The 21,192-nt window shown below is 46.5% G+C and overlaps 1 long non-coding RNA gene across 3 annotated transcripts; it reads right to left on the bottom strand.

The window, feature by feature from the left end:
- Positions 1-323: 323 nt before the first annotated feature.
- On the bottom strand, positions 324-20,235 carry LOC127344846 (uncharacterized). Of its 3 annotated transcripts, none has more exons than XR_011755963.1 (8): positions 19,521-20,235; positions 18,402-19,431; positions 18,009-18,185; positions 17,726-17,874; positions 3,164-3,316; positions 2,917-3,028; positions 1,327-2,817; positions 324-852 (listed from the first exon to the last, which is right to left on the bottom strand). It is a non-coding gene; the product is annotated as an uncharacterized lncRNA (long non-coding RNA). The 3 variants fall into 3 exon arrangements; XR_011755964.1 differs by having other exon boundaries at positions 17,726-17,833; XR_007878264.2 differs by lacking the exons at positions 324-852; positions 1,327-2,817; positions 2,917-3,028; positions 3,164-3,316 and adding an exon at positions 16,560-16,765.
- Between the last annotated feature and the right edge of the window lie 957 nt (positions 20,236-21,192).

The following is a 21,192-nucleotide window of genomic DNA, read 5'->3' as shown; positions in this document are numbered from 1 at the left end:
GCATCAAGAAATTGGGATGATACATAGCAATAAGGAGCCAACTGCCAAGACATACCTACATCGTGCTTGACTGCTTCGCTGAAGGAAGGACTTTGATACCACTTTACAAAGAAAATGAGCAGAACACCTCATTACTCCCAATGTTTACAAAGAAAACGAGCAGAACGACTCATTCCGCCCAATGTTTATGGCACCCTCAGCTACCAACATCATCCTCTCCCGCTACTTTTAGTATAGGATGATATAGCATGCTATTTTTCTCCCATGGACCATTATTCAGTCCAAACAGTATCAGTAATCATGTAGCTACTAAGGGAGAAAATAACATTGGTATAATCAATATTTCTAATAACTATTAATAATAATGCCTATAGAGCTAAAAAATCTCCGGAGATCTAAGAGTAGAGTACCTATCAGGTTGCTGAGTCACCTAAGTGGCTGAGTAAGACTAATATTTCACTTTTCAATTTGAAGTGAAAACCACCCACTTTACTGGACACTTGCAAGTAATTCACACAACTGGTTGGTGTGGTTAGATATCTCACTTGTATTGCATTTCTACTGAAACTCTAGCAATATGCGAGTTAACGTGCTCGAGTGGTACTTTACAAATCTGCTAAAACCCCACTTACAGCATATGAGAGGTGGCAGTACACATGAACAACCAATATATAAGCCTTCAAAATTTGCATTTATCAATTTTGTCTACTGATCGAGAGATCGAGATGTACATGAGTCATGAACTCCATCCTTTTGCTTCATTGAGATACACAAATGAGCTCCTAAAAATAGATGGCATGGTACTTCAGTCATTTATGTATCTATACACAGTACTCGTATCAGCAATCATGCCTGAGAAAGCATCAAATATATTATTAGCTATGTATTGAAATTTTAGGCTACATACACTACATAAAAGTATAAATAATTAGGTATTATATAACTTTTTCCAATTGGCATATTTGGAAGCACATTGGTAAGTCCTAAATAAACTATTGGATACTGAACAGCCTGGGAAACAACCTGTGTGAAAAGAGACATAATACATGAATAATGGGCGGGTCCTAAATCTGGATAGATGAGCTCAAGTGATAGGAAGATATAAAAGCAAAAAAGTCACATGTTTTAACTAAATTTCAGAAACTAAATCTATTGAATAGAATGGATATTACAGACCTAAATATTTCTATCTTGCCCACTTGTCTTCTCATCAAAGATTATGTAGGCATAAATAAAAAGGAATTTGGACAAACAAAGATCAAATATTAGGGGATTAAACCATAATGGAGTAGTGGAAGAGACAGATACATAGGAAAAAATGCACACCTGCATTAAGGGTCCTCTTTTCCAAGGATCTGCAATGCACTAAATCCAGAAGGTTGAGCATGAATCAAATAGCAAACATCTAGAGAGAGAGAGAGAGGTTGATCTAGCTGCATAATATCAAAATCATCATTTAGAGCTTGTCGCAATATTTAAAAGAGGTAGACGTTTGTGATGAATGAAATTAACTTCTTCAGCCTTTTTGAAAGGATCGTATGCCGCACCTAGAGGGGGGGTGAATAGGTGCTAACCAATTTTTAGTTCTTTTTCAATTTAGGCTTGACACAAAAGGTAAATTCTCTAGATATGCAACTAAGTGAATTTACCTATATGACAAGGCTAACAACTAAGCAAGATATAGCTAAGCAATATAAGAGATAGAATAGGATAGAGGTAACCGAGAGTGGAGCACGTGATGACACGGAGATGATTCCCGTAGTTCCCTTCCTTTGCAAGAAGGTACGTCTACATTTGGAGGAGTGTGGTTGTTACGAAAGCCAAACCAACAGCCATGAAGGCTTCACTCAGATCTCCGGTGAGCAACGCCACGAAGGACTAGCCCACTTCCACTAAGGGATTTCCTCGAGGCGGAAATCGGGCCTTTACAAGGTTCTTGGGGCACACATCCACAACCGAATTGGAGGCTCCCAAATCTGTTACAACACAACAATCAACAACAATACATCAACACAAATCAACTAGGGAACCAAATAGGAACACTAGCAAGGGGGCCCTCAACAAAATGAGGAGGAAATGCAAATTGCTTCGGTGAAGATGTAGATCGGGGTCTTCTCCTTCGATTCTCCAAGACACAAGGGATTTGGGTGGTTGAGGGAGGAGATCCGATGGATTTGGTGTTCTTGGTGGCTCAACAATGGTGTATGACTTTTTGAGGAAGAAGTGAGCAGCCCTAACACTTGGAGAAGAAAGATATATATAGCAAGGGGAGATCCTACCGTTGGAGGGTGCCGGCCGGTAGTACCGGCCAGGTTGGGCAGGTACTACCGCCCCCAGGTGAGAGGCGCGGCCAACAGGAGGAGGCCACGTGGCCGAGGGAGCTCGGGCCGAGAGGGGAGGCCGGAGCCTCCGGCCGGGGTACCGGCCAAGGTACCGCCGGGGCTCCAACCTCCCTGGCTGGTATACTGAGGCGCCCCGCGCCATCCGGTACCTTGGGCGGTACCAAGGCCGGAGCCTCCGGCCGTGGCCAGGCCGGCGGTACCGCCCAAGCCTCCGGCCCCTCCTTTTCTTTCTTTTTCTGTTCTTCTTCTCATTTCTTCCTTTCTTCTTTTCTTTCTTTTCTCTTCCGATATCTTGCACGCTCTTCACACCTTGGGCATCTAGAGAAAGTAGTAACCTACAAATCTTATATATTCAAATGTTCATATATCATCATTGTCATCAACACCAAAACTATATATAAAATGAGATATGTTCTTTCACTTTTACCTGGTATAATTCCCTTTTCTGAATGTAGTTCAAGAACAATTTCCGTATCTATCATTTGAATTGGTAATGTAGAAAATTAATTGGATATGCAGGGGAGAAGAATATATGCCAATTGATGTAGCATAGTTTTTTAGGGAAGAGGCCTACCGCTTGGTCATAGCAACCCCTTTTTCAAATTTAGACGCTCTGCTTTCCTAACTGCCTCTCAGTCTGTCAGTGTCTCGTATCCATCAACTGATACAATCACTTCCTTCAAAACCTGCAATGTCCTATGCAGGGTAAGAACACCATTTACATAAAATTGTTCGTCAACTTTGCTTAACCAATGCAGAACTGGAACAAAACTTAAATTATGCATAGTATGTTAAATGAAAGGCACCATAAAATACATCACCTTTGCAAACAACTAACCGCATATGTCAGCATGAGAAGCATCAACAACTTCTTGAGAAATGCAGAGGCACTTGGAATGCCACCAAAGCTTTCATTTCATCCTTGCTTAGGTGTCTCTCAGCTACAAACTACTGAAGCTTCTCTCTGTAAATGCCTGAAGTATGAAGTCGCATTAATACATGCTGATACTCACAATAGATAATATAGACATATACGGTAAATAAAATGGTGCAATAAAAGGAAAGTGTTAGCCTTCATGCATCTGGTTAGCGAGATAAGCATCCCTCTACCCACAAGGTAACACACGCTTAAAACTTCATCAAGTAAATAAGGAGATCGATGAGTGCAAGAAAATGCTAGGTGAGAGACACTACTAGGGAAAAGCCTATAGGTGGAGGCAAGTGGTGCCGGCGCACCACCATAGGCATGCGCCGGTGGAACTTGTTGCCGGCGCACCAGGAAACCGCCGCGCCGGCGATGCCGTCCCACTGCCGGCGCACCAGCTGACACGACGCGCCGGCGCTATTTCCTGGCAACACCTCTCCCCAACTCGGCCAGGCCCATGAAGCATTGCCGGCGCACCAGCCCAGGAGCGCGCCGGCGGTAATTTTTCTATTACCGGCGCGCTCTTGGGCTGGTGCGCCGGCAATGCTTCATGGGCCTGGTCTGGAGCAGATATAGCCGGATGGGCTATACACCGCCGGCGCACCAGGTCTGGTGCGCCGGCAGTAACCTGGGACTTATTACAGCCACCAACCAGCACTCACAAGCCACTACACTCACTCCTCATCCACACAACCCGACCCTTCTCCCAACCCACCTAATATTTGCCCATTTCTACCCCAACTTTAGCCAATTTGACCAAACAAAATCATATTTTTTGAGCAAATCTTCCCTTCCTACATGCATCTCCCATATCCCTATGTAGATCTAGATCTATCTATCACGCATTGACCGCTCAATCTAGATCTAGATCTAGAAAGTTGGCTTCCATACGCCATGGTAGCGGCGCGACGTCTCGATCTCGTTGACGAATATATCAAACAAATAGGTGATTAATGAACAAATAATTGAGGAATGAAATCGACTTATGTTGGACATTTGAAGAAAAGCTCTCGTGTGTGGCATATATATATGTTGTGCTTGTGCTTGTGTGTGTTGGCGTTGAAAATGAGTTGCCAACGTTGCGCCGAAATGTTGATTCTTTAAGTTTCCGTTTCGGCACATTTCTGGCGCTCCTATGTCCTACCGTGTAGGAAGGTCATGCCGAAATTTTCCGTGAAAACTACCGACGGATGCATGGTTCTAATGAATTATGTAATCTTACCATGCAGGCGATAATGGTTATCGAGATGAGTGAAAGCATCGTGATGAGATATCTGAAACACGCGATCATCGACATGTATGAAAATAACCGCACAGAGGTATTGTGTCCGTGCCGGAGATGCAAACGAGGGAAATGGTTTGACCCGTATTCAGGCAAATTGCAGGGGCACCTGCTCACTAATGGTTTCATGCATGGACACACTCAATGGATGAGTGATGATGGCGCGGAGGTCAATGGGGCGACGGCGGCAGGTGGTAAAAATGGCCGGCAAGAAGGAGGGCATCATGATATTGATGACGATGAAGAGTTTGTCGCACAGGACGATAACCTTGACGACGACAATAACCTTGACAACGACAATAACCTTGACGACGACGAAGAGGTGCCGCTAGCTTCAGTCGTGCGGGACCCTCATCTTCAAGATCTGCTTCTCGAAAAGACGAAAGGCGCCAAGCGGAAATCAAAGCTTGAGCAACTCGAGATAGACTCGAATACTCCGTTGTACGACTCAGGTCGCGGGTTGGGGGAGTCTCGCTTGAGAGTAGCTCTCGATGTGCTGCAGATGAAGGCGAAACACGGATGGACGGACACAAGCGTCGACGACATCCTGGAATACGTGAAAGATCTCCTTCCTGCCGGGAACACGTGTCCTGGTAGTCTAGCCGAGGCCAAGAGAATCACGTGCCCTCTCGACTTACCCCACGAAAAGTATCACGCCTGCATCAACGACTGTATCATGTATCGCAAGGAGCACATGGACAAGACCAAATGTCCTGTGTGTGAAGCTAAACGGTACAAGAAAGGGAAGAAGAAAGCTCCTCGGAAAGTTGTGTGGTACTTCCCGCTCGCCCCCCGGCTTCAACGGTTCTACGCGGACCGCAAGGAAGCAAAGCTCATGCGCTGGCACGCAGAAAGAAAGGAGGCAGTGTTGAATGATAAAGAGCGGATTGAGCACCCAGTCTTGGACGCACCCTTCGGATGCAAGCCGGTGGAAAGCATTAGACAATGAATTCGGAAGTTTTGGGGCAGATCCCAGAAACATCAGGTTGGGTGCGAGCACGGACGGATTCAATCCGTTCGGAAACCAGAGCAGCACACATAGCACATGGCCCGTGTTTGTATGGATCTACAACCTCCCGCCCTGGCTGTGCATGAAGAGGAAGTACATACATATGAGTATGCTAATTCAAGGGCCGACACAGCCAGGAAACGATATCAACATGTATCTCGAACTATTAAAGGAGGAGCTTGAAACGTTGTGGGCGGAGGAAGGGGTAGATACATGGGACGCCGTCGCGGAAGAATATTTCCCTTTGAGAGCCGCGTTGATCACGACGGTGCAGGACTACCTCGGATACGGTTACATTTCGTGCCAGGTGTGCCATGGACACAAGGCATGTGTCAGGTGCATGGAAGAGACGATGTTTTTGCAGCTTGGTAAGGATCCCGGCTCTTCGAAAACAGTTTACATGGGGCATCGAAGGTGGCTACAGAAAACTGACCCGTGGAGAAAGCGTGGAGATCTGTTCGATGGTACAAATGAACCCCGAGGACCTCCACGTAAGAAGAGCGGCGAAGAGATCGATACATTACTGAAAGGTTGGAAGGAGTGCCCTGCGCCGGGAAAGATTCGTCAAAAGCCTGGAGAGACGAAGAAGAGGACAAAGGACACGACGCCGCTCATTGGTGTATGGAAAAGGAGGTCCGTGTTTTGGGACTTGCCGTCGAAAAGTCTCGATACACCTCACTGCCTTGATGTCATGCATATTACAAAGAACGTGTGCGAGAGCTTGCTTGGCACTCTTCTCAACATGCCGGACCGGACCAAAGATGGGACGAAAGCAAGACATGACCTGAAAGTTTTGGGCATCAGGGAAGAGCTTCAGATCCCGCCAGCCCAAGAGGGACAGTCGGAGGAGGAGGCGGACGGCGGTCAGAAGCGCAAAAGGATTAAGCAGCCAGACTATTACTATCCCCCCTCCTGCTTCACTTTTAGTCCGGCCGAGGTCGATCAATTTTTCAATTGCCTTGTAGGAGTCAGAGTGCCCTTCGGTTACTCCGGGCTAATAAGCAGATACATGGACCCCAAGAAACGAAACTTCAGCGGCATGAAGTCTCATGACTGTCACGTGATGATGACGCAGATTCTTCCGGTTGCAATCCGAGGTATAATGGATGACCATGTCCGTGCAACGCTGATCGGGCTCAGAACTTCTTCGACGTCATAACTCGGAAGTCGATAAGCGTGAAGAAACTCGCAAGGCTCCAGGAAGAGATCGTGGTGATCCTATGTGAGATGGAGATGTACTTCCCGCCTGCATTCTTTGACGTGATGGTCCATCTGTTGGTCCATATCATGGATGATATCGTCAGTCTAGGGCCGGCATTCTTACACAACATGATGCCGTTTGAAAGAATGAATGGGGTCATTAAAGGATACGTTCGTAACAGGTCACATCCGGATGGAAGCATCGTACAGGGCTGGCTCACCGAAGAGTGCATCTCTTTCTGCACGAATTATCTAGACATCGAGGACCCTGTTGGTTTGCCTCAAAACAAGCACCTCCGCAGGTTCGAGGGAGTAGGCCACAAAAATGGAAGGAAGGAACTGCACGTGCACATGTCTGGTCGGAGTTCCGACTTTGACAGGGCCAACTTAGTAGTGCTACAACACATTGACTTGATCGATCCTTGGTTGAAAGAGCACAAAACCATGATAGAGAACAGTGGCAAGCCGATGATGACGGAAGCAGAAATATACATAGAGCACAACTCCTCTTTCGCGCGCTGGTTCAAAGACCACATTGATGCTAATCCCCCACCAATGGATTCTGACAAGGATAAACTAGTATTGGCCTTGTCACATGGCCCCGTGCCCAACATCATGACTTACCAAGCGTACGATATCAACGGGTACACATTCTACACGGAAGAAAAAGACAAGAACAGTGTTTACCAGAACTCAGGGGTAACGATGGATTCCTGGACGGGTGACGTAAAGACTAGATACTACGGAAGAATAGAGGAAATCTGGGAGCTTAACTACGCTGGGGAGAAAGTGCCGATGTTCCGTATCAGATGGGCTAAGAGCGTCAGAAAAGAAGACCGGTATTTCACCACCATTTTTCTACCCGAAGCCAACAAATCAAAGTCCACGAACGCCACCGCGCAGAATGAGCCATGGGTACTGGCAGAACACGTGCACCAATGCTTCTTCATAACCGACCCATCCAGGCCTAGCCGTGTTATCGTGAGGAGAGGCAAGAGGACCATCGTCGGAATGGATGGAGTCGCTAACGAGGAAGACTTCGAAGGACAAGTCGGAGACCCAATGATGGAAGAATCCGAGGACGAAGAGACAACATAAACCACAAGAAGAAGCAGGACCACGCTACCGAGGTCAGGTCGACCCTTCAAAAGAAGAAGTCACGACACGGGGCTAAATTATTCAACGACGAGCAAGAAAAGCAAGAAGAAAGCGAAACACTCTTCTCAATCGATGATGTAAAACTTTATTTGCAATCTATAACTCATATTTTGTGTAATTCATAACTACTCATATGGTCATGGCCAATATTTTATGTATGACTAATTAATATTGTGTTGGTCAATATTTTGTGCATGTATATATAACTCTTTTTTTGTAATGCATAATTAACTCATATTGCTTTGTTATTATCTTGAAAAGAGAAGGAAAAAAATAGTATAGGATTTGTGGGAATAGAAAACCAACATAAAAGAAAGAGAAAGGAAATAAGGAAATGAAGAAAAAGAAAATAAAAAAGGAAATGGAAATGGCCAGGCCTGATTTGGAACAGGGACAAGTCCCAGGTATAGCCGTGCCAAGGTTATTGCCGGCGCACCAGGGCCTTAGTGCGCCGGGGGTTACACTTGTCCCCGGCGAACCAAAGGGGTAGTGCGCCGGCAGTAAGGGGTCCAGCTATAGGGGGGACTTAACCGCACGCGTGTGTCGATCCTCTTCCAGTCACATTCTCTTCACGCGCCCTAGCACACGCCGAACCCTAGCACCGCCGCGTCGTCGTCGACCTCTCTGCACGCCCCTGCGCCGTCGTCGACCTCGCAGCACGCCGGAGCCGCCGCGCAAGGAGGAGCAGGGCGTCGCCGCGGAGAGGAGGGGGAGGGCGTCACGCGCCGGCCACCGTCGCCACCGTCGACGAGAGGAGGAGGAGGCCGTTGCGCGCCGGCCACCGTCGCGGAGAGGAGCAGCAGGGCGTCACCACCATCGCCGTTGGTAAGAACCTCTCTCCCTTCCCCTCTTCCTTCCCCTCTCCATCCCCCTCTTCCTTCCCTCTCCATCCCCCTCTTCCTTCCCTCTCTCTGCGCCGTTGTTCTTGCAGTAGTTGAATTCTTGCGCCGATTCTTGTATTACTCATAGAAAATTTAATTTGATGCCCTGTACCCTTGCAAATTTGATGCCCTGGTTGGCCCTGTACTGCCCTATTCATTGGTTCAAATGCTACTGCTTATGCTCAATTTGCTACTGCTCATGCTCAATTTGCTATATATTCATGTTAAAGAATTAAATAAATGCAATAGCAGGTGAAAGAGTCAATTTTGAAGTTCAAATTTGAAAAATTAAGCACATCATTGTCTATATGAGTTAAGTACTTAGGTTGATTAGTTAGTTTTACTCAATGTTAGGCTTTTTCTACAGCAAAATTGATGATCTAGGCTTTTTCAATGTTAGGGTTCATACAGAATGAACAAACAGCAATCAGGCTTTTCCAATACCAACCATCATACTGACCAATAGCACTAAAATCATCAATTTGAAATTTTCTGGTTTGAAATAAAATGATGAAATGCAGTAGCAAATGATGAAATGCAGTAGAAAATGATGAAATGCACTCATATTCATTCTCTGGTTTGAAATTTTGAGAGAGCACTAAAATGAATTCATTCTCTGGATGCAAAAAATGCTATATATGCAATTATCAAGCTTGCCATAAATGCAAAAATGCTTGCTCATGCTCATGCTTGCCATAAATTGCTACTGGTTCAAATTGCTTGCATTCTCTGGTTCACATGCTATTTTAAATCATATTCATTCTCTGGTTCAGTTTGTGCTATTTTAATTTCTCTGGTTCACATGCTATTTCTCTGGTTTGAATTTGTTCTCTGGTTTGAAAATAGAAAATGAAATGCATGCAGTAGATTTGTTTATATGAAATGCAAAATGCAGTAGTTGCTACTGCTGCTATATATGCAGTAGTGGTTCTTCATTTAAATGCCTACTGCCAAGAATTGGTTGATATATAAAATTCATTGGTTGATATGCAAAAATTCATTGGTATTTGCTTCTTATTTTTGAATACATAAAAACTAATTAAGCATCAAATGGCACCAGTAGCAAGTGTTAGGGTTAGGCATACCTCACATTTATTCACTAGCAGTAGGTTTACTTTATTTAAAAAGAACAAGTGATATGTTCATTCTCTGGTTCATTTAAAAAGAACAAGTGCTATGTTCATTCTCTGGTTTTAAATGGATGCTGTCAACTGATGTACACTGTTAAACATAGCTGTGTTCTGTGTTGTACACTTTTATTTTTATCTGCTTACTTCTTATTTCTGCACTCACACATTCACTACCAGAGTTAATCTAGCTTCCCTTATTCGCAAAAAAAGAACAAGTGCTATTTTATGCTACTGTAAGTGCTATGAAATGATTTTGTGTCAGGAATTCAGTATGCATATAAAATGATTTTGTGTCTCTGGTTAAATGCATGCTACTGAATTTGTTCTCTGGTTTGAAAATGAAATGCATGCTACTGGCATGGTGCTGCTGATGTTAAGTGCATGTTGATGTATATCAAATGATTAAGTGCATGTTGATGTATATGGTGTTGTGCATGCTGATGTATATGGTGATGTGCATGCTGATGCAATGGTGCTGCTCTCCACACTAAATGATCAAGAATGAAATGGTGCTAAAGTATATGGTCTTCTTTTTGCATTTCTGTACATTTGCAGGGATTGAGTTGCTATTGAGTGCCGGAATGTCGATTCATTTCCGTTCCGGCAATTCTAGCACTCGGCATGACCAATTTTTAGCAAAGGTCATGCCGAATTTTTCCGTGAATTCTAACTCTTTTTCATCTTCTATTAGTGCAAGCCACCATGTCGTCTCAAGAAGAGTTAGAGGAGCACTACAATAGGCACTTCTTTAGGACGGAGGAGGATGCCGAGGCCGCTGGTGTTGGCGGCGATGAGGACCATGAGATGGAGGATGCCGCTGGGGGTAGTGCCGACGAGCCGAGCGGCAACGAGGCAAGCGCCGCCGCCGGGGGTAGTACCTACGAGCCTAGCGGCGATGAGGCAACCGGCGCCGCCGGGGGTGGCGGCGAGACAAGCGGCGACGATCCTAGCGGCGCCGCCGGGAGTAGTGGCACCGGGACAAGTGGAGCCAAGAGGCCGCGGAAGGCAAGGCGCCAAAACACGGTCGGCACCGGCAGAGACACAGTCAAAGAGGTGGACCCCGCCAGTGGTTTGCCGGTGGAGCCTAAGGATGTTGCCAAGGGGTACGGCAACCAACTGGCATGTATCCTCCGAGAGGTCGTCAATCTCAACGAGACGGACCTTCGAGCTGAGAGCAAAGCGCCTTTGCGAGCCCAGCTCATTGCGAGGTTGCACGCACGATACAAGTTCCTAGGCGACTACGCCTCCAGTCATCAAACCAACAACATTGTGAACTCACAAGCCCTCCTGAAGTTCACCAAACACCTCAGCAGCTATAAGTACATGGTGCGGAAGCTGATTGCTGAGGGCAAAGGTTTCGAAGAGGTCCACTCCGCCTTTCCGCATGTCACCCAGGCGGACTTTGATGCTTTTGTGGCCAATGAAGAGCTACAAGCAACCAAGAATCGCAAGTTGTGGGGGAAGGAAATGCGGGAGCTTAACATCGGCAACCACAACCTTGGGAGCCGTGGGTACGAGGGAAAGGAGCCCTATTGGGCGAAGGAGGATGAGGCGTATGTAAATGCCGGCATTGAGAACCCCTGGCTCAAGTACAAGGACCCGCTTGAAAGAAGATTCATCAGGTCCCGGTACCATAAGAAGAAACTAACCGGGGAACTTGTCACGGACCCGAAGGTCGTAACCGACATAATTTGGTTCACGAACGACCAGAAGGTCCTGGCGTTGGAGAAAAAACTGGTAAGCAATTTACCGGTTTAATTAGATCAAGTATCGTTCATATAATAGTAGCAACATTTCTAAATGGTTCGCGTTTCTTCCGCAGGAAGAAGAAAGACAAAGACTTTCTCAAGGTGACGAAGGCTCCTCGTCCCAGGCGTCGACGGGCAGGGTAGCCTGGGACAAGCCTCTCGTACGGGCGTTAAACATCGTTAATGAGCATTCACCGACGAGAAGGCCGCATAGAGGCCGTGTGGCTGGCGCCGGTACAGGCTACAAGCATGGTCACTACGGCTTGTCGTCTGCGACCGATAAAAATACGCGTAATGAGAGGAAGCAGCGGGAGGCGGAGGAAATGAGGGAGTCAATCCTAGCCCAAGTCCAAGCTGGTTTGGTACCGCAACTGGTACCGCAACGCAAAGCTACACTCGTACCTGAAGTCAAAGCTGAAGTCGCCGCTGGAGTCCAAGCAGATTTCAACGCTCTACAAGCGTGGTATGAGGGTGGCAACCAAGGCCCCCCCGAAAATGCAAGTGGTTAGCTTCAACGGCAGCAACTCGATGGTGCCGCCGTCCGCCGGCAATGACAATGTTATAATGGAGACTCCTCCGGCCGCCGGCAATGTCGCTGGTGCTAGGGATTCACCGTCCATGCCGGGTAGCAGCCCCTCCGTCACTTGCACGCCCGCCGCCGCATGTGCTGGCCCGTCGACATTAGCCGAGCTCAACGCCCTCACGGTAATTAACTAATGTGTACATCAAGTTAATATATTAGTTTCGTCATCCTTGCCCTCTCTCTAACGCCATACACATGTTCTCGCAGGCGCTCTCGACGCCATGCACCTTCTTGATGAGAGTAAACGACGAACTCAAAGACGTCGCGAGGGGGTCCATCCTTCGGCCCCTGGATAAGAAGTGGCACACACGAGATATGGCGGATGACGTTTACCGGGTTGAAGTGGATCGGGCGTTACCGGGCTATGAGGATTTGTTTCCTCCTAATCAACCGCATGGTGCCGATGACGATAGCCCGTTGAATCTGGCCTCACTGAAGGGTTGGGTACTGCTATGGCCGAAGACCCTAATTCGGATCAACACCTACTCGGGGTCGACGGCAAGCACAGACAAGCACCTTGCGGCGCCACAGGTCAGCGTCCGTCCTCGACAGCCAGCGGCGCGCGTGGTCATCGCCCCACCAGAACGGCCGGCTGCGCCGAGGTCAGCGCCCCACCACAACAGCCGGTGCGCCAGAGGCCGAGGAATACGAACGTGACAACTTCCAATGGGATATTCCTACGTCTTCACAAGTTGTCCATGAGGATGCGCCGGGCTTGAAATATGTGTGCTCCAAGAAGCTGTTCGATTCTCAAGAAACGGCTGAGGAGGTAAATCCTGAGGAGGTCGCCACCGCCGCCGTCAAAAATATGTTGAGCCCAAACACACTCCGTGCTACGGCCACTACGGCGATGGATGGTCCAGCACTACAACCCAAGAAGAGGAAGAGGGCAAATAAGAAGGACGCCCAAGACAAGGCGGCGGCGGCCAAATCCAAGGACAAGGTCCCACTCCTTGACAAGTTGCCAAACAATTGGCGACCTCTGCATCACTTGGGTCAACCGATGCTGCCGGAGCATGTCGTGAAGAAACTCACCCCGGATATGAGGAGCTTGCATGAGACTGTCTTGCATGTGGAGAACCTTCTTCTCAAATCAAAAGATCCTGGTTACCCTCTCTTCGTGGCAAAGGTGCCAACTGGCATGAACTTCGTCGAGAAGTACCCCGCGGACTTGTGCTTCATCCGGTTCAACGACATCTTCAGCATCTATCGCATGCAAGCGCTCCACTTTAGTGTGGTTCGCCTAGTTGCTCTTAGCTTGTCTTCCCAGATTGTTAAGGAGGGGACACCGACCATCGCGATAATGGACCCCTTCTATATGCGGGAGAGCATCATCTGCAACCCTGGGGATCGCGCGATTGCCACCCAGCAGGTCGAGGATTTCATGCTGGCGAACATTAAGAAGGGTGCCATTCTCATCCCTTACTTCCCCGAGTAAGTAATCACTCGCTAGTCCCCCATCACCATTCTATCCTATATCTCCATTTGCATTTCCAAAGGTTAATCCATGTGTTTTCCGCAGAGACAAGTTCTGCACCCTCATCGTCGTGCACCCGCAACACTCGCATGCAGTCTATCTCGACTCGGGTAGGGACCGCAAGAAAGACTACTCCCACATCAGGGCCCTTCTCAATGATGCTCTCACCGGCTTCGCCAACAAGGCAGGCCCCTCAAAGTAGAGAGGAAATCCCGAGGAGGCTTGGTCTTAACCCACACAACCAACTTCCCCTGCCTCAGGCAGTCGACGCCCGACAATGGGATGGACGCGTGGTACGCCATCCTTCAGATGCAGGAGTACATAAAGTACGCAGATGACATGTTGCTGCCAGAGAATCTCAGAAACAGGTTTGCAAACATGGCGGATGTCCCTGATAGAGAGATTAGAAAGAACTGGGGTCGCATCCAGCAGTTCATTTGCACGATAATCCTGCAGGATGTCAACAATAGGTCTGGCGAGTTCTTCTACGGCTATGGTCTACCACCTAATGACGAGATAGACCTCCGCTTGGAGATGTCGCGTGATGAGAGGCCGTTCAACTCGCTTGAGGGCTGCCGTCCATTCCCCCCTAGGCGTACAACCTGATCCTACGACGGGAACACTTGCTAAAGCTTGAACGATATGTCCTTGAACTTCCGTACTGTAATAATTGCTATATATTCCCATAGAATCGACTAGTTGCTTTTATTTAGTTGTATGAATGTGCATGTGAACATGTGTCTGTAGTTTCATTTACTTTGCTATATATTTCAAGATTATGGCGTACATAGCTTAATAATTATTTGCATTTACTCGACCACTACTTGCCTCGTATTTGGAGTTCGCCGATGATTAGAATGTTCGGCCAATCGTACACTCGGGGGTGGAGCCAGTGAGCCTTGGTGCGACGGCCACAAGTATCAATCTATTGTGCATCCTACCTAGCCTCACTGACTCCATCCCTGGATGTTAATATTTGTTTCGACCGACAAAGTATGAGGCACGCTATTTAATTCGTACTACTTGTCTTCTATTTGAGTTCGCACTTCTTAATTGCATTGGCCGATGATTAAAATGTTCGGTCACTTGTACACTCTGGGGTGGGGCCAGTGAGGCTTGGTGTGATGGCCACAAATATCAATCTATTGTGCATCCTACCTAGCCTCACTGACCCCATCCCTGTATGTTATTATTTATTTCGACCAACAAAGTATGAGGCACATGCTATTTAGTTCATACTACTTGTCTCTTATTTGAGTTGGCACTTGTTCATTGCATTGGTACTAATGTTTTACTTGTCTTGTGAATGGAGATGCCGACGACATATGTCGTGTACAAGGGGAGGGTTCCTGGAGTCTACGACGACTGGGAGGACTGTCGGAGACAGGTGCACCGTTTCAGCGGCAACAGCTACAAGGGATACCCCACTAGGGTGGAGGCGGAAGGAAGATACGCCCGTTATCTAGCGGGAGAGATGAGGGACATGAGGAGGAACCGGATGAAGACCATGGCCTTCGTGATGATGGTCATCATGACCATGTTGGTCATGTTCTATGTGATTGTAGTTTAGGTTAGGACCTACATTGTGAGGTGTATGACGATACTTGTGACGACTATGTACCGAGACTTCTAACTTTGTGAAACTTCGTCGTTCGGTGTTGCATATGCACATGTGTTGTATGAATCAACACATTCCGGAACGAGACTTGCGTAATTGTGTATTGATACCGAAAATGAAACTTGGCTCTCTATGTGCTTCTCATATTGCATGTAATGCTGTCTAAATATGAACTGCGTTGTAAATATATACTGCTGTCAAATATGTATTGTAATATGCTAGAAAAAAAGCTGGAAAATGAATTTTCGAATATAATTACCGGCGCACCTAAATGCCCTACTACCGGCGCACGTGGCACGCGCCAGTGCTGGAAGACCTACTGCCGGCGCAGCTGCACGTGCGCCGGTGGAATTACGCTTTGCCGGCGAAGCTGGGGTGGTGCGCCGGCAGTAGCTGACATATCGCCGGCGCACTACCTGGTGCGCCGGCAGTGGCCATTTATCACCGGCGCGTTCGCACCGGCGGGCTCGTGGTGCGCCGGCAATGGGCCTTTTAGGTTCGCCGGCGGTAGGCCTTTTCCTAGTAGTGAGAACTTTGGTGATGCCAAAATAACATTCATAGCAAAATGATTCACAAAGAAAAACCAACATAAATGTAGAGGAGGAAGGGTAACTACTAAGAATCTAGAGAACTTTCACAAAATGAAACCAAACTTAATAAACCAGTGAAAATTTGAAGCCACAAAAAAACTATATTTGAAGGCAGTAAAGAAAGCCAAACTGTTAGCAGCTGATAACTGCCTCTGGTTTCACCCAGTCCAGAGATTTTTTATGAACTTGAAAAAATTGCTCTACAACAACTTCTTTAGGTGGTATAGAATCCAAAATTAAACAATTAGAGGGTATGAGGCCTGTTTAGACCCGTATCTTTCATTTTGTAGGAACTGCCAAACCCGATTGAGGACAACCTTGTCAATACTGCAATAGGACCATCCCTACTGAAATGTTTTTAGAAATAAACAAGAACTACATCGACATAGCAGAGTGATACAATGGGTCTCTTTCATTGAAGGCACCAAGTAGACTGGAAGATTAATCTTCATGGCTTCTTCGCGGAAAACATGAGGAACATATTTGACATACTTATAAGGAGAGTATATCTAGCTGACCTTATAAAAGCTTTTTTAGACCTTAGAAATCAATGAAATAATTATGCATAGAAAGTGCAGCTTTAGCAGATGACAATGAGGCAGATCGAACGTTTAAATGTTATAAAAGCTTTTTTAGACCTTAGAAATCAATGAAATATTTATGCATACAAAGTGCAGCTTTAGCAGATGACAATGAGGCAGATCAAACTTTTAAATGGCTCTTGCTTTCGGTATACGCACTGTCACCACCATCACTTTGTAGTTCTACTCGTAGTAAAATGTTGGTAAGAGTTGCCATTGCTAACAGTGGCGATGATATTACCTAACACATGGATATAGAATAGTGGATGACAGGTATTAGAAGCACATTAGACAATTATAGATAAAATAACATGTGAAAAAATTATATCCAGCAACTAAACATAATGAATGCTCTTAAAAAGTTATATAACTATTGACTATTTCATAATGTGAAGTCCTTTTACAAGACGGTATGAGACACACAATGTAAATATTGTTACTGAGATATATAGGCATCAGTGAGGCTACACTAAGCAAAACAAGTAACAAAGCAGCATCCTGAGTGAGTATGTCCAAGTATGTACTGTTGAAGGAACTTTGAAATCTTACTAAAATAAGGACCTATGCCAACCAGATAAAAAAATTCCAAGGAGAGATGCTCCCATTCAAGCTATCAGATAGGCTGTACCAAACTAAATGAGAGTTTCTGAAGCTTGGACTGCCTTCCATCTAAACTTATAAGCTAAGGAAACATTATATATTTTCGTGAGTTGTTCCTTCAGCAACTAACTATCTCTGAAATCTCTCCAAAACCTTCTATTTGAGTACAAAGTGAACTATTATGGCGGTAACATTTAATTTACCAATTAGTTGGTCAATATAGTTTGATTGTCAGAATTTTCTGCGTATAATTAATTATCTATAAGCTACATACTACAATCAAGTTCGCTAAATGAGAACACACCCAATAATGTATCAGTGCATACATGAATAAGAAACTGAAAAAGGTATCCATTAGGACACTCGCTAATTGGAACCCTTAAAACTGCAAACTACGGCCAAACTTGCTAATACCTGACGCACCCTGCAATATTTGTGGTACAAATTCCCCAAAACCATAGGAATCACATTAAAGACACAGCCAGGTTTGTAAGTCCTCAACTCCCTAAACCATTTGTGCTTTTAGTTTCAGTTGCAACTATTTAATAGGGAAGCACACTGAATATGCATCACAAATGACATGGACCAGAGAGAGGCTGACCTATTATTGGAGATCCAACTGCTCATTGAACAGGTTGTGAACAACGGGAGTGAATGCTCCAACCCCAGGCCGTAGTAAGTTTTGTGAGAATAGGTGACGTTCTCCGAACTGCATTTGGAAAAATTGCATATATGCTCATATCACTGTACCTGGAATTGATTTTTTACAGAAGAATGGTGTAACACTCATATTAAATTGCAGTCCACTACTGGATGCAACAACTGAACCAAATGCAGAATAAATTAAAATACACAAAAGAAATGGACATACACTGAAGATTTACCTGTCCAATTCCTTCTGATCAAGTTGTCAAGTGTCTAGCAACTTACTTAATTGTTCATCGAACAAATTAACATGCTCTCTCCCAATGTCCCAAGTAATATCCCAGAATTGGTAGGCTAGTCAAATAGGCAATAATTCACATAGAGAGAGCTTCTCTTTGCATTCAGCAAGTTACAACCTGAGGTCAGGTAGGACAAAAAGAAAATCAAGTTAGCTAGCCGAAGCGCAAAAAATGCAAGTGTGGAGACATTTGGAACCCAACCATTCCATGTAGATAAGAACATAATTTAAGAGAAATCTTATAAAATAGTAATAGGCCTTAATTATCACGTATAGATGCCAAAATAAGTTTTGAGAAGCAGAACATGCACATATAATGAATATCATGTCTTACCTTGTTGCAATAATCCGTCAGTGAAAATTAGGAGGGCGTTTTCATGGATCTACAGATGCTAAAATTTCTCATTATAAATCCATCAAATAGTTGGCAATATATCGAAAAGCGGCAAAAAGATGCATCTGGAAATATATCGGAAAGTGGCAAAAAGAAGTAAATGTAGCAGAAGAATCGTGAATATGAAGTTACGAACAAATCTAACTGGGTTTAGTAGCCTTAGTAATGACCATGAATACGTAGCATATTTTATAATATGCTTGTACATACCACTCGAAAGCAATCAAGTACCTATTAGTCTACCACAAGGAAAAACAGTTGCATCATATCTGTAGCTGGCCTAATAACTAACTATCATTGTCTAACAATATTATAGGATAGGATATGGTGTACGCCGATGTTCTTAGCAAGCATGAAACTAAAAAGCGTCACTAAAAGATGGAGAGGAGATGGGGAAGGCAGAATTGGCCAAAACATAATCAAAATTGCTTAATCCTAGTCCTAAAGCTCCTACAACACAAAATAAAACATAACTGCATTTTAGGCTCTTGTAGCTGGCACAAACATCATCCAAGAACCGGACTCCAAATAGTTCAGAGAAGCATTGTAGACTTGTAATTAATTTTTAAGAAAATTATCTAAGCCAAGAGCATAACTACAAGCAGCAGAAGTAATATACATATACTTGCAACTGAAATATAAACTAAATTCATGAGAAACTAAGGCATTCAACAATTCTCTTCACAATTAAGAAAACACAGGAACATATTTTATTGGCTGGATTTGTTTGCCTTACAAACTAAATATACTTCTTGTGTGCATTGAGTCCGTTTATATGGCAGGTGAAATTCATAATTCTCCCATACCTAGTTTATCCTATACCAGAAAAGTGCAAGATGAGCCCAAAAGGCCAGCAAATGGGAGATTGTGGTTTTCCACAGGAATCCTACTTTTTATGGGACCAGAAAATAAATGGATAAGCATTGCATCTTGCCGATTCACTATCTCCACCTTGTCGTAACTCCTTATCCTGCAAGAACAACACATAATAGAGTAAGAAAATCTGAAGTTTCAATATGCCAGAAATTGAATCAATCTTGTTACTGAAGGTTACTCCACCTTCCAGTTCGTCTCAGGATAAGATAACTGGCTGTGCTCTTGGATGGATGGTTCCCTCTACAGGGAAAAAAAGGAGAAGGACGGAAGACACCTGGGCTGGTCTTGGGTGCCCTCCTAGACGAATTGGGCGCTGCACCACTCTCTGTAGCATGTTTTTTTGGCCAAGAACAACGGCGGCCGAACGAAACTCACAACGCCCTCCATTGCAAAGAAGAGGAAGAAGTTGCCATGCTAGTCAGCGTCCTCCTTGACGAACTGGGCCCTCCTACGCCACCAGCTCTCCCCTGCAGTAGTCGCCGCCCCCCTAGCGAGGGTTGCTGCTCCTCGCGGCTGCTGACCAGGAGATGTCGGCGTCGGTGTCGACCGCGCGAGGCCGCGCTGGTCCCGGCGATGGCGACGACAAGGCAGCGCTGCTCCCGGCGATGGCGACATCAGCGGCGTGGCGATGTGCTACCTCGGGCGGTCGCAGCGTCGACGACGCAAGGCGGACGCAGCGCAGCACACCGCGAAGGGCACGCGAGCGCTGGCGGCATCCTCCGCACGTGCCGCCTCGTCGTGGTCGTGCTTCACTGCTTCCCCACCATGTGCACGGCTGGCGTCGGCCCAACGGCGGGAGGTTGCGGGTGGAGGAGGAGGACGAGGGAAGAGGAGGAGAAGCGACGGGGGCGGCGGCTGCGGGGTGGCTGCCTGCACGCTGATTGGGGAGAGATGGCTAGGGTTTCCCTCATTGTGGGATGCTCCTTTTATACCGGCGCGGTAAAAAAATGGACGGCTCAGATTTGACGAAGATAAAATCAAAGTTCAGTCAAATCTGATTTACCTAGTTGCCCCATGGGGTGGCATCGTTTATACCTTTAGATGAGCGGCATGGATGGCGTCACAGATCTTCTCCGTGGCCCTTGCGCTCTGGAGGAACTGGAAAATATCCGAGCACGCTGCGGCCGGCTGGGGAACGAAGGGCTTCGCGACACCGCCTTAATGAAAGAGCCCATGGTTTCAGAGGAATCGAAGTGCCCGCAGGTGGAGCAAAAGAAGAATATGGCGACGGGGTGGCCATTGCTGGCTCGCCGCCGAAGAAGACGCTACAGTCAGTGGTCAGTGGTCAGTCTTTATCGAAAAAAAAAGTCAGTGGTCAGTGGACTTTTTTTTTCTGAGGGGACCTGAGAAGACGCTCGGGCGGCTCCCGGGGCGGCTTGACCAAAACCCTAGCCTCTCACCCCACCCCACCCCAACCAACTCCACCACACGGCAGATGGCGGTGGCGGGATCTCATCTTCGAGCACGACTAGCGGCGGTGGGGCCTCCTCTTCCTCCCGTGATGGGATCTCCGGCCGTGACGGCCCTGGACAACTCGTCCAGCGGAGATGGATACTGGGACGGTGGCCTCGTACTTCTTCGGCAACATTGGCGATCGTTGTGGTTGCGGGCGTCTGGTTCAGCGGACTTGGTACGGCCCAGCCCCTCATCTCCCATGGTGCGCGTGGTAATGGCGGTGCACACTACTGAGATCTACTCCATACCCGGTTGGGAGGTGGCGGGCAGCGGCGTGGGGGCCTGCCCATCTGCCTAATAAAGGAGGCGGTCCTTCGCTCTTTTCGCGCTAAGACGGTGCTATGCTGGATGTGGGCCCTCATAGATCTAGCCGGTGACGTGTTCCGGAAGGCTCCATTGA

The sequence above is a fragment of the Lolium perenne genome, chromosome 3 (assembly GCF_019359855.2).
Source record: "Lolium perenne isolate Kyuss_39 chromosome 3, Kyuss_2.0, whole genome shotgun sequence".
Classification (NCBI taxonomy): Eukaryota; Viridiplantae; Streptophyta; class Magnoliopsida; order Poales; family Poaceae; genus Lolium; species Lolium perenne.
Note: the sequence above shows the minus strand (reverse complement) of the source record. Positions and strands in the feature narration are given on the sequence as shown.